Genomic DNA, 11,512 nt, shown 5'->3' with positions numbered 1-11,512 from the left:
AATAGATTTGAACTGATTATGTTGTTAATTGTTGGTCTATGCATAAGTGAAGCTTTTAAACTCAAAATCTTGTATTTTTCAATGGTGAAATGTTGATTAAGCTACTGTAGTTGTTGATTATGTTTGGGTTCCTTTTCTGGAGTAATTTTATGGTGAATCATGGTGAATGGAGCAGGTTTTAATGCTTGTAGGTGAGCTTTAGCCAAGTTTGAGTTTTGAACTCAAAGCTTGGAGCTCACATGGCATTTTTCATATCTGTGATTTCTGGGTTTTTTTGATGCTTTAGAAATGTTTATTGGGGTATTTAGAACAGGTCTGGAAGTTTTTGTGTGAATTGGGATTGATTTGATTGACTTATGGAATTTTGTTTGTTTCCTGCTCAGAACTGGAATTCCGGTTCAGCAACCGGAATTCCGGTTGTAGAACCGGTCTGCCGGTTGGAGGATTTTTGGAAACCCTAGTTCTTCCCATTTTTTTTATGTTGTTTAGGGTATTGCCATGCTTTTTATCGACAGGGAAACTTTTAGTTTCTAGTTTAAGTCCCCGGGAAGTGATTTAGCGTGTCACTTATCTAGTGTTGTTATTGGTATGGTTTAGGAGCCTGTAAATCGTCGTGCAGTTCGTTCCACTCAGGTTGACCGGCACACCTGAATTCGGAATTGAGGTAAGATTAGTATAACAGTATGCATATGTATTACATGTTCAGCGTGCATGTTAGGAAGCCTATTAGATTACATTAGATATGTATGTTGGCTTCGTACCATCCGACCGTATCACATCGGTTAGGCTAGAGTATGACTAGCAGCTAGAGTATGACCAGTGTACCGAGTATAGGCTGATACTAGGGTTGGTGGTATTGTAATGTTTGACTGTATCACATCGGTAAGGCTAGAGTATGACTAGCAGCTGGAGTATGACCAGTGTACCGAGTATAGGCCGATACTGTAACACATCGGTAAGGCTAGAGTATGACTAGCAGCTAGAGTATGACCAGTGTACCGAGTATAGGCTGTTACTTTGTCAAAAGTACCGTCGTACGAACGTTTGGGACTCAGTACCGTGTGGGACACGGCAGTTAGGGTTACGGTCAGGGGTATGGGCGTCTGATCATAACCCGAGATTTATGTATGTTTTATGATCTATGCTTTTCTTACTGAGTCTGTCGACTCACAGTGCTATGTTTATGTGTAGGTAAGGGCAAGGGCAAGGCTGAGGAACCGTGAGGACGAGCCGATGAAGATTGTACATGTCAGGGTGGTTAGGTCTAGAGCGTACGATCCTCGGGACAACAGCGCTTTTGTTGTTAGTCGCTGGGCGACAAATATTTTGTAATAGACAGTAAAGTTTTCTGTAAAGTATTTTGTAAATGGGATCCCAAAATATTTTGTATGAAATATTATATAAGTTTAATTAAAAAGCAAAAATTTTAATTAATCACGATTTTCATAAACCTCGTTCATTAGCAACGAACTGCACAGTACGTTTAAAAATCACGTAATACGTGTTAGGTTTTTCTGCCCTAAATAAAACCCTTTACAATCTGATTAGTTATCAATATAAGAAATTTGAAGTGATTTATGTTTGCATGAATTTTACATGCTAATGGTTTAATATGTTTATTACATTTACACACAAAATCAGTTAAATCCAGATCATATGTTTATTCACAATTACAGTATCGTCAACACAGTGGAATGTGATTGTGATCATATGAATCAAAAGACTAAGTCCCTGTTTCATCAGTGTTTTGGATTTACACTAATGTGATAATCAGCAATGATGTGTACTTACACTTGGAGTAAGTGTTATGTTCTTTCCAGGACATTAGTAAAGTATACTAGTTTCGAATGTATGGAGTATACATTGGACTGGGCCGATATTGCAACTTAGTTAAGATATTACAAACTTACCGTTATATCTTTCCAAGTCAATATCAGTAGTTGATCTTAAGATTAAAAGAATCTAAATCCTGATATGCTTAGGCTCAACTCAGGAGTACTATTCATGTTCTTTGATTTATAAGTTAAGCTTACTTTTGGGTTAGGGTGATACGTATATTTTGGGAACATGACAGTATGATTGAGTGGGAGTGCTGAACATAAATATGGAATCTATAGCTTCTACTGGTGTATAGAAGTCAAGTGACGATTCCCTTCAAGCTTAGCAAATAAAAGTAAATGGATGAGCTCTTATTTAAGTGACTAATTCTTAGATCACTAAACATCATTTACAGGTAGCTAAGTGTTTTAAGGGGCAAAATACATTGAGGGGTGAGAACGGTAAAATTATCCTATCTCGATGTAAATCATCTATATAGAAGATCTTTGATCACAATAAGATTATAACAATGGTTAAATGAGATAGCATATCTATATCGTGGAACATATAATATGCTCTATATAAGTCTGAGAGTGCAATTCTAAGTTCTAAGAGTGGACGAAGAATTAATAAGTAGGAATTTACTTAGTAAATTCGGTTCACTTATTGGAAGCTCAGCATATAGATCCATGGTCCCCATTCTAGTTGAGAACATACTGCTTGTAAGACTCAATAATTGATTTTTGATTAATCAATTATAATTCTAAAGTTAGACTATGTCTAATTTGTAAATTTTCACTAAGCAAGGTCGAAATTGTAAAGAAAAGGGATTCTAGGTTTATTTATTTATTAATAGACTTTATATGTCTAATTAATAATTAAATTAAATTACAATATTATTTAATAATCTATTTTAGTTATTAAATAATTAGTTTTGACATTTAAATGGTTAGAATTGGAAAATTGGCGTTTTTGAAAAAATAGAAATAAAATTTGTGAAAACTGCAAAACCAAGTGGGGCCCATTATACACACCATGGCCGGCCACTTATAGTGGTTTTTCAAACTGAGCCTTCCCTTTCTCTTCTTTGGCCGAAATCATTCCCTCTCTTTTCCTCTTCATAAATTTCGAACCTTAGGGATAGAGTAAGTGCCCACACACAGCAAGTGGTAACTCAATCATAGATTCGAAGACTGTGAAGGATCACATACACAAAGAGAAGGACATTCGGGCTCAGATCTTGATAATACTCTGCGACAGAAAGGATACAAGGGTTAGAGATCTGAGTGGAAGGAGACATTAATTCCGCTGCATCAATGTAAGGTTTTCTTAACTTTATATGTGTGTATTTATCGTTTTAGAAAGTTCATATTTAGGGTGTTAAACAACATACTTGTGAGTAGATCTAAGATCCTGGTAAAATAAATTCCAACAACTGGCCTCAGAGCCATGGTAATTGATTTGCTTGCAAGAAATTTGGACTTTAAAAACAATTGTTTGTTATTTGGATGGTTTCATGTTGTATTGAGTGTTATATGATGATTGATTGATGTTTGTGAATTTTCGTGAAAAATAATTGAAATTTTTATTGGATAGTATGGAAAAAATTAAGCAATTTACCTTTTTACAGAACTCAATTTTGATTTAATTTGAATTAGTTATGATTTTTTGAAGATTCGAAAAAAAATCAGGGATGCTGCACTCACCCACGCGCGCGGACAGCACGCATTCAGACAGGCATCGACCGAGCTTGCTGTATGAATCACGCCCTGTGCGCGCGGAAATCATGCAAATTCCCCCTTGCGCCAAGGTTTCTCGGCAGTGCTACTAGTGAGCGCGCGGACATGTATGCACATCATAGTGTCCGTACAACTCACAATTTTTTCGTTTTTCTTCGATTTTTCATGCTTTTTCATGGATTTAACTTCCGATTTTTTGTGTAGTTTTGTATTTAGACATATACTATTCCTATTTCAATTCTAATTATCATAATTAAATTAATTAATATTTTTTTCAATTTAATTCATGATATTAGTGTAATTTGAATTTGAAAATAGTAAATATCTATCTTTTTGCTTAATTATCTATCTTATTTTTAAATTTGATTATATCTTATTTTTTTTAAATTTAAGGCCAGATATTAAATTTTTTAAATTAAATATTGTTTTAAATAATTTGACCTTATTTAAATTTAAAATAAGATAACTATAATCATGATATTTTAAATAGGTGTAAGATATTTTGCTAACTTTTAAATTTTGTTATTTTATTTATTTAAATTAAATGATAAAATCTGAAAAAGATATTTATTTATGTTTTTTTAATTTTTTATTTAATTTTTATTTATAAAATAACATTTAATTTTTAAAAGTAGTTAGCAAATTTTGAAATGATATTTAGGTTAGTTGAAACCTAATTTTTCAAAATTGTAGGTTTGATTTTAAATATTATTTTTATTAATAATTTCAAAATTAAATATATATATTTTTATTTAAAAATTTTCGAAAATTAAATTTTTTTTTATTATTTAAGTATTTTTTCGAAATTTATTTATTTAAAATTAAATAAATCCTACATCCAACTATCCAGCTAACCTTGTTGCAGGAGTATGTGGTTTTCTCTTGTTTGTAAGTTTTTAAAACCTATTATTAATTGATTGCAAATAGCCATGGTTAAGTTGTTGACAGATCCAATGATCTGATTGTAACTCATGGCTCCCTTTGGTCAAGTAAATAATTTGTAACAGGTATATTTTACAATCTTCTTTCATCTGTGTATGACCTAGCAACATGATAGGATCCATCCAAATGTGTGCCTGTGTGAGCCTATATGTTTATTTTATTATATAGATGCATATAGGTTGTTGCTAAATAAAATGTCACACCATGATAGATTTTATTTAGGTCCATTTAGTTTTTTGGCCTATTCAATTAATAACAGTTATTTATTTTAAGATTAAATTCCTCTCTTTTGGGCCTTGTGTGAGAGTTGGGAGCCATAGAAGTGGGTACGACATACTGAACCCAGCACCCCCTCACATGAACTACCCCAATTGTGAAGGCCAATTTGCCTGATTTGAATGACTGTACTTGGTTAATTAAATTAGTTTAACCTAATAAAATTGAATTAGCAACATAATTAACTTTTAAAATATATGAAAATTTATTTTCATTTTAATATTTTAAAGTTAATTTTAAGAAAAACACTTTTAGTTTTAGATATTATTTCTAGACAAACTATTTGTATTTTTCTTGTATTTAATTAAATAAAGAATTTTAACTAACTAGATTCTTTCTGGAGCTTATTTAATTAAATATTCCTATTTAAGTTATAAATTAGTTATATTAACTAATTTTTCATATCTAACTTAAATTTGAATATTTTATTTAAATTTAAAATTAAGTTGAGGAATCCTAGGCATTAGTTATTAAAGATTCTTAAGATATTTTTTAAGTTAGTTTTAAACTTAAAATGGAATATTTTTCAAATTAAGTGGTTACAACTTAATTTTTGATATTTAATTAAATTTAAATTTGAAAATATTTAAGTTTTAGATTTTTTCTATTGCAACTTAAATTAGATATTTTTTCAAATTTTTGTTGAAAAGATACTTAGTCAAATAAGATATTTTCTAGATAGTTATTTCTAGACTACTTATTATTTCTAATATTTAAATAGGAAAATATTATACATTGTGAAATTAATTATTTAAATAATTAATTTTGGTACAATTTTATTTAAGTATAATTTTTTCCTAGTATTAAACTACAGATAATAATTAAGCTTTCATTACACTTAATTATTTATTTCTTGAATTTAATACATTTAATTAAATTGAAAAATTAAATATATAGGTTGATTTTCATCATGATACTTAAATATTCATTTTTCATGACGCTTAATTAAATAGAAGATTATTTTTTTGGTTGAAATTTAATTTTTGAACTTAAATTTAAATAATTTTCAAAATATATTTTTTCTTTATTTTATTAATCAATTTCGAAATTGCATTTTAATTGTGCAAGATGATTTTGAATTTATCTTGAAAAATAGAATAAGTTGTAAATTAATTATTTATTTTAATTAATTCTTGGACCAACTTAACTAAATGATTTTTTCATTTATTGATTAATTTAAAATAAATGAATTAAAGTATATTATTAGAAATTGAATTAATTAGTCAAAGGAAAATCTAGATAGGTGATATTTTTGCATGAAGTATTTTTTCTAAGTATTTATTATTTAGTATTTTTGAAAATTTGTATAGTTTTATACTTTATTTTTCAAAATACAATAAATATATTCTGATGAAAATTTATTTTAAGTTGCAAATTAATTTAAATTAATACAACTTAAATAATTTTTCTTAATATTTATATTTCAAAATTACTACTAAGATGGAAATAATTCATTTTATTTCAATCACCATCAAAGTATAATTTTATAAATATTAAATTAAATTCTTATTTAGAATTTTAATTCTAAATTTGATATTTAATGAATATATTTTATTAGAATAATAAAGAAAATAAATTTTAAAGAATGAGCTTTATTATTATTAAAATAGTCGATCTCCATTGGTTGTTTTACATCGCGTTTGTTTTAGTGAGTAATCCTCCCTAATGGAGGAACGTTCATTAGCAATTTTGCACCGTTTAATCTCGAAAGATAAGTAGTTTGTAAGTGTTTTATATGGTATGGATCACCCTAATGGTGGCGACCATATTTGACTTGCAAATTATGAAACAATTGTAGAAGCTAATAAGATAGAATAGCCTTGACTCTCGCCTAAACGGGACAACGCTGGATTCCAATCTTGATCGAATAAAAGGTTGCCAGAATGTTTAACATTTTAGATGAGCTGACAACTCTATTCAATGGATGGTAACTTTGACTCTCGCCTAAACGGGACACTGATATCAGTTTGTTGAAAAACCTTGGAAATTATTTAGGATTGAATTTTTTTTGTATTTTCTCTAATCATTCCTACTTGCTATGTGCTTATAATTTCTGAATTGATTTTGTGTTAAACCATTATTAATTTCTATTTATTGATTTCTATTATTTTGTAGTATCCTGTATAACCATGAGGAATTCCATGTTATCACTGTTGACTGAAAATAAGCTAAATGGATCTAGCTTTCCTAAATGGAATGAGAACATTAATATTGCTCTCATAGGAGAAAGTGCCTTGTTTGTGTTAACTGAGTCGTCTCCTGAAGTGCCGGGGGATAATGCATCCAAAGCTGTGAAAGAAAAGTATGAGCGTTGGCAGAAAGCAAATGACAAAGCTCTATACTTTATGCTTTCTAGCATGGTTTACACCCTCAAAACTCGGTTTTCTAAAACTGAAAAGGCTGCTGAAGTAATGACGAAGTTAACTGAGCTATTCAGTAGGGCATCTCTTCAGTCTCGCTTTGACGCGACTAAGAAGTACATCAATGCACGGATGGAACCCCATCAAAACGTGCGTGATCATGTTCTCCTCATGGCAAGTTATTTCTAAGAAGCCCAGGATCATGGTGCTGAAATGGATCATACTACTCAAGTAAGCCTTATCTTGAATAGTCTGACTCCAGCATTTCTGCCCTATAAATCAAATTATGTCATGAATAAGAAGGACATAGACTTTCATGAGTTAGTCAATGACCTTCAGACTTATGAAAATTTGATTGGAGGTCCCAAGAAGAAAGGGAGTAAGCCTCACAATTCTGGGAATGGTAATGGGACGGTCAAACCTGAAGCAAATGTTGCTTCTGCTTCTAAACCCAAATCGAAGAAGAAGTGGAAGAACACCAAGAAGCGTGCAAAAGCCATGAAAAACAAAAAGGCTGCTGCTTCTGGTGATGCTACACTAAAAGGAAAGTGTTTCTACTGCAATGAGAAAGGTCATTGGAAACCCCAATGTCCTAAACTTCTTGCAAAGAAACAAGGTATTTCTTTCTATAAACTTTAAGAGTTTTAGTGAATTATTATCCAATTGGATTTATGATTCTGGACTAACTTTGTTTATTTGTTTCTTCTTCTTATAGGCCAAGCTACTTGAACTCAGATGTTATCTTCATGAGTTGGATCGGAAAGCTGGACCAAGGGTGAAGTTCGTCCAGATGAAGATGAAGCTCTTCTATCTATTTTTGAATTAATTGTTTTACTTTAAGACAATTTGGATTTCGAATTTTAGTTAGGGATATTTATCCCTGTTTTTCTCATATTATTGCAATACATTTTCTTTTATAATTAATAAAGTTTATTTTAATTTTCTAATCAAACCAATTGCAATTTATGAGATTGAGTTTCATTTTTTATCTTTTACCACATTAGATTTATATGTTTGTATGTGTAAGTGTTTTTATTATTGATGCAAATTCTATAATATTTACAACTCTTCATAGAATTATATTAAATAAACACTAGAAATTATTTCTATGTTTATTAATAATTGTTAATTCTAATACAATTATTAAGAATTTGTTTAATAAAAAGATCTTTTGATCTGATAGGGGTGGAGAAAAGTTAAGAAAACTATGCAGTTCAATGATCTTTTATATCTAATGAACTCTGGATAGTATTCAACTCCACATAAACTCTATTACACTTAGAGAATCATGATCTTTACAACCTTTAGGGGTGGATCATAATCTCTATATACTTAGGGGTGGAGTTTATCCACAATACCCTATGTAACACATATTTTCTTTAAACATGGAAGTAATATAATGACTTAGCTATTATCAATATAAATTCTTGATCTTGATTGTATGTTCCAATTCGTTTTACTGTTGTAGTAAAAATTGATACCTATAAAAGTTCTTTGATAATGTTTCACACTACCTTAATTGAGTGGGAGAATTTTAAAATTCTATACCCATCTTCATTAGGTTGACACTTGTGATAGGAACTTAAGAACACTACTGAAAAGCAGATCTAACCATTCATGTGGATAGATATAACTTATCAAATTTATGAGAATAAGATAATAGAATTCTAGTTCAGTCTATTCGAATGACTTTAACCTTGATTTCTTAATTCTCACAAAATTTTATGGTATCTTAATTTTTGATTACTTCAAATACTAGTCTGCTATGTTGATGACTTAGTCTTAACTTAAAGTTTCAGACTAATACAACAGTCACAACTAGATAACTCTCCAAACAATAAAGAGGTCAAATTCATTATTTAACCAGACATCTACTATTGAGTGGGAGCTATCTGAGATGTAATCAAATATGGAAAATTAGAAGATATTCAAGAAAGGTTTATGAAAGTGATCTATATGTTAGATATTAAGGAACTGTATATCAGTTATCCTTGTATCTTCACCAACTCATTCGAAATTCTTGAGATGGTGGTTACTTTGGGGGTGGAGGAGTTATTCTATAATAATTCAAGCTCTACCAGAAAAGACTTATAACTTTGTAAATTCGAAATTACCTGAAAGTTATATTACTGAAGAATAGTCTACGCTGTATTATCTCAATTCCATATTTTAAAATATGAGAGATATGTCTTCTTTTTGTTCAGATGTACTTTAAAACAGTGAGGATTTCAGTATCCCTTGATGAGTAAAGCATATAGTAAAAGATGTTTCATAAATGTATTATGAACTAGTTTCCAGAAGTTTGGGTGGATTCAAATATACTACACTTGATCTGAAGATCAAGACATCAGATTGACTTATTTTCACACTTTGTTTTATGTTAGTGCAAGTGGGAGTTTGTTGGGTTTTTGTGCCCTAAATAAGACCCTTTACAATCTGATTAGTTATCAATATAAGAAATTTGAAGTGATTTATGTTTGCATGAATTTTACATGCTAATGGTTTAATATGTTTATTACATTTACACACAAAATCAGTTAAATCTAGATCATATGTTTATTCACAATTACAGTATCGTCAACACAGTGGAATGTGATTGTGATCATATGAATCAAAAGACTAAGTCCCTGTTTCATCAGTGTTTTGGATTTACACTAATGTAATAATCAGCGATGATGTGTACTTACACTTGGAGTAAGTGTTATGTTCTTTCCAAGACATTAGTAAAGTATACTAGTTTCGAATGTATGGAGTATACATTGGACTGGACCAATATTGCAACTTAGTTAAGATATTACAAACTTACCGTTATATCTTTCAAGGTCAATATCAGTAGTTGATCTTAAGATTAAAAGAATCTAAATCTTGATATGCTTAGGCTCAACTCAGGAGTACTATTCATGTTCTTTGATTTATTAGTTAAGCCTACTTTTGGGTCAGGGTGATACGTATATTTTGGGAACATGACAGTATGATTGAGTGGGAGTGCTGAACATAAATATGGAATCTATAGCTTCTACTGGTGTATAGAAGTCAAGTGACGATTCCCTTCGAGCTTAGAAAATAGAAGTAAATGGATGAGCTCTTGTTTAAGTGACTAATTCTTAGATCACTAAACATCATTTACAGGTAGCTAAGTGTTTTAAGGGGCAAAATACATTGAGGGGTGAGAACGGTAAAATTATCCTATCTCGATGTAAATTATCTATATAGAAGATCTTTGATCACAATAAGATTATAACAATGGTTAAATGAGATAGCATATCTATATCGTGGAACATATAATATGCTCTATATAAGTCTGAGAGTGCAATTCTAAGTTCTAAGAGTGGATTCAACGAAGAATTAATAAGTAGGAATTTACTTAGTAAATTTGGTTCACTTATTGGAAGCTCAGCATATAGATCCATGGTCCCCATTCTAGTTGAGAACATACTTCTTGTAAGACTCAATAATTGATTTGTGATTAATCAATTATAATTCTAAAGTTAGACTATGTCTAATTTGTAAATTTTCACTAAGCAGGGTCGAAATTGTAAAGAAAAGGGATTCTAGGTTTATTTATTTATTAATAGACTTTATATGTCTAATTAATAATTAAATTAAATTACAATATTATTTAATAATCTATTTTAGTTATTAAATAATTAGTTTTGGCATTTAAATGGTTAGAATTGGAAAATTGGCGTTTTTGAAAAAATAGAAATAAAATTTGTGAAAACTGCAAAACCAAGTGGGGCCCATTATACACACCATGGCCGGCCACTTATAGTGGTTTTTCAAACTGAGCCTTCCCTTTCTCTTCTTTGGCCGAAATCATTCCCTCTCTTTTCCTCTTCATAAATTTCGAACCTTAGGGATAGAGTAAGTGCCCACACACAGCAAGTGGTAACTCAATCATAGATTCGAAGACTGTGAAGGATCACATACACAAAGAGAAGGACATTCGGGCTCAGATCTTGATAATACTCTGCGACAGAAAGGATACAAGGGTTAGAGATCTGAGTGGAAGGAGACATTAATTCCGCTGCATCAATGTAAGGTTTTCTTAACTTTATATGTGTTTATTTATCGTTTTAGAAAGTTCATATTTAGGGTGTTAAACAACATACTTGTGAGTAGATCTAAGATCTTGGTAAAATAAATTCCAACAATACGCCTATGCTAGTTAGGGTGTTACAATTTGGTATCAGAGCTGCCAGGTTTTCTTCCGAAGATCGTCACGACATGTACAATCATCATGAGCAGTTAACTCGTTCTACGGTTTAGTAAGCTTTTATTGCTTTAGTAGTTTATTTAATTATTATGAAATAAGGAAAGCCTGATAGGAAGCATGTTAGTAGCCTGATAGTAGAATAGGCGCATGTTTTTAATTTC

Source organism: Cannabis sativa, chromosome 8 (assembly GCF_029168945.1).
Source record: "Cannabis sativa cultivar Pink pepper isolate KNU-18-1 chromosome 8, ASM2916894v1, whole genome shotgun sequence".
Taxonomy (NCBI): Eukaryota; Viridiplantae; Streptophyta; class Magnoliopsida; order Rosales; family Cannabaceae; genus Cannabis; species Cannabis sativa.
This window is presented reverse-complemented; position numbering follows the sequence as displayed.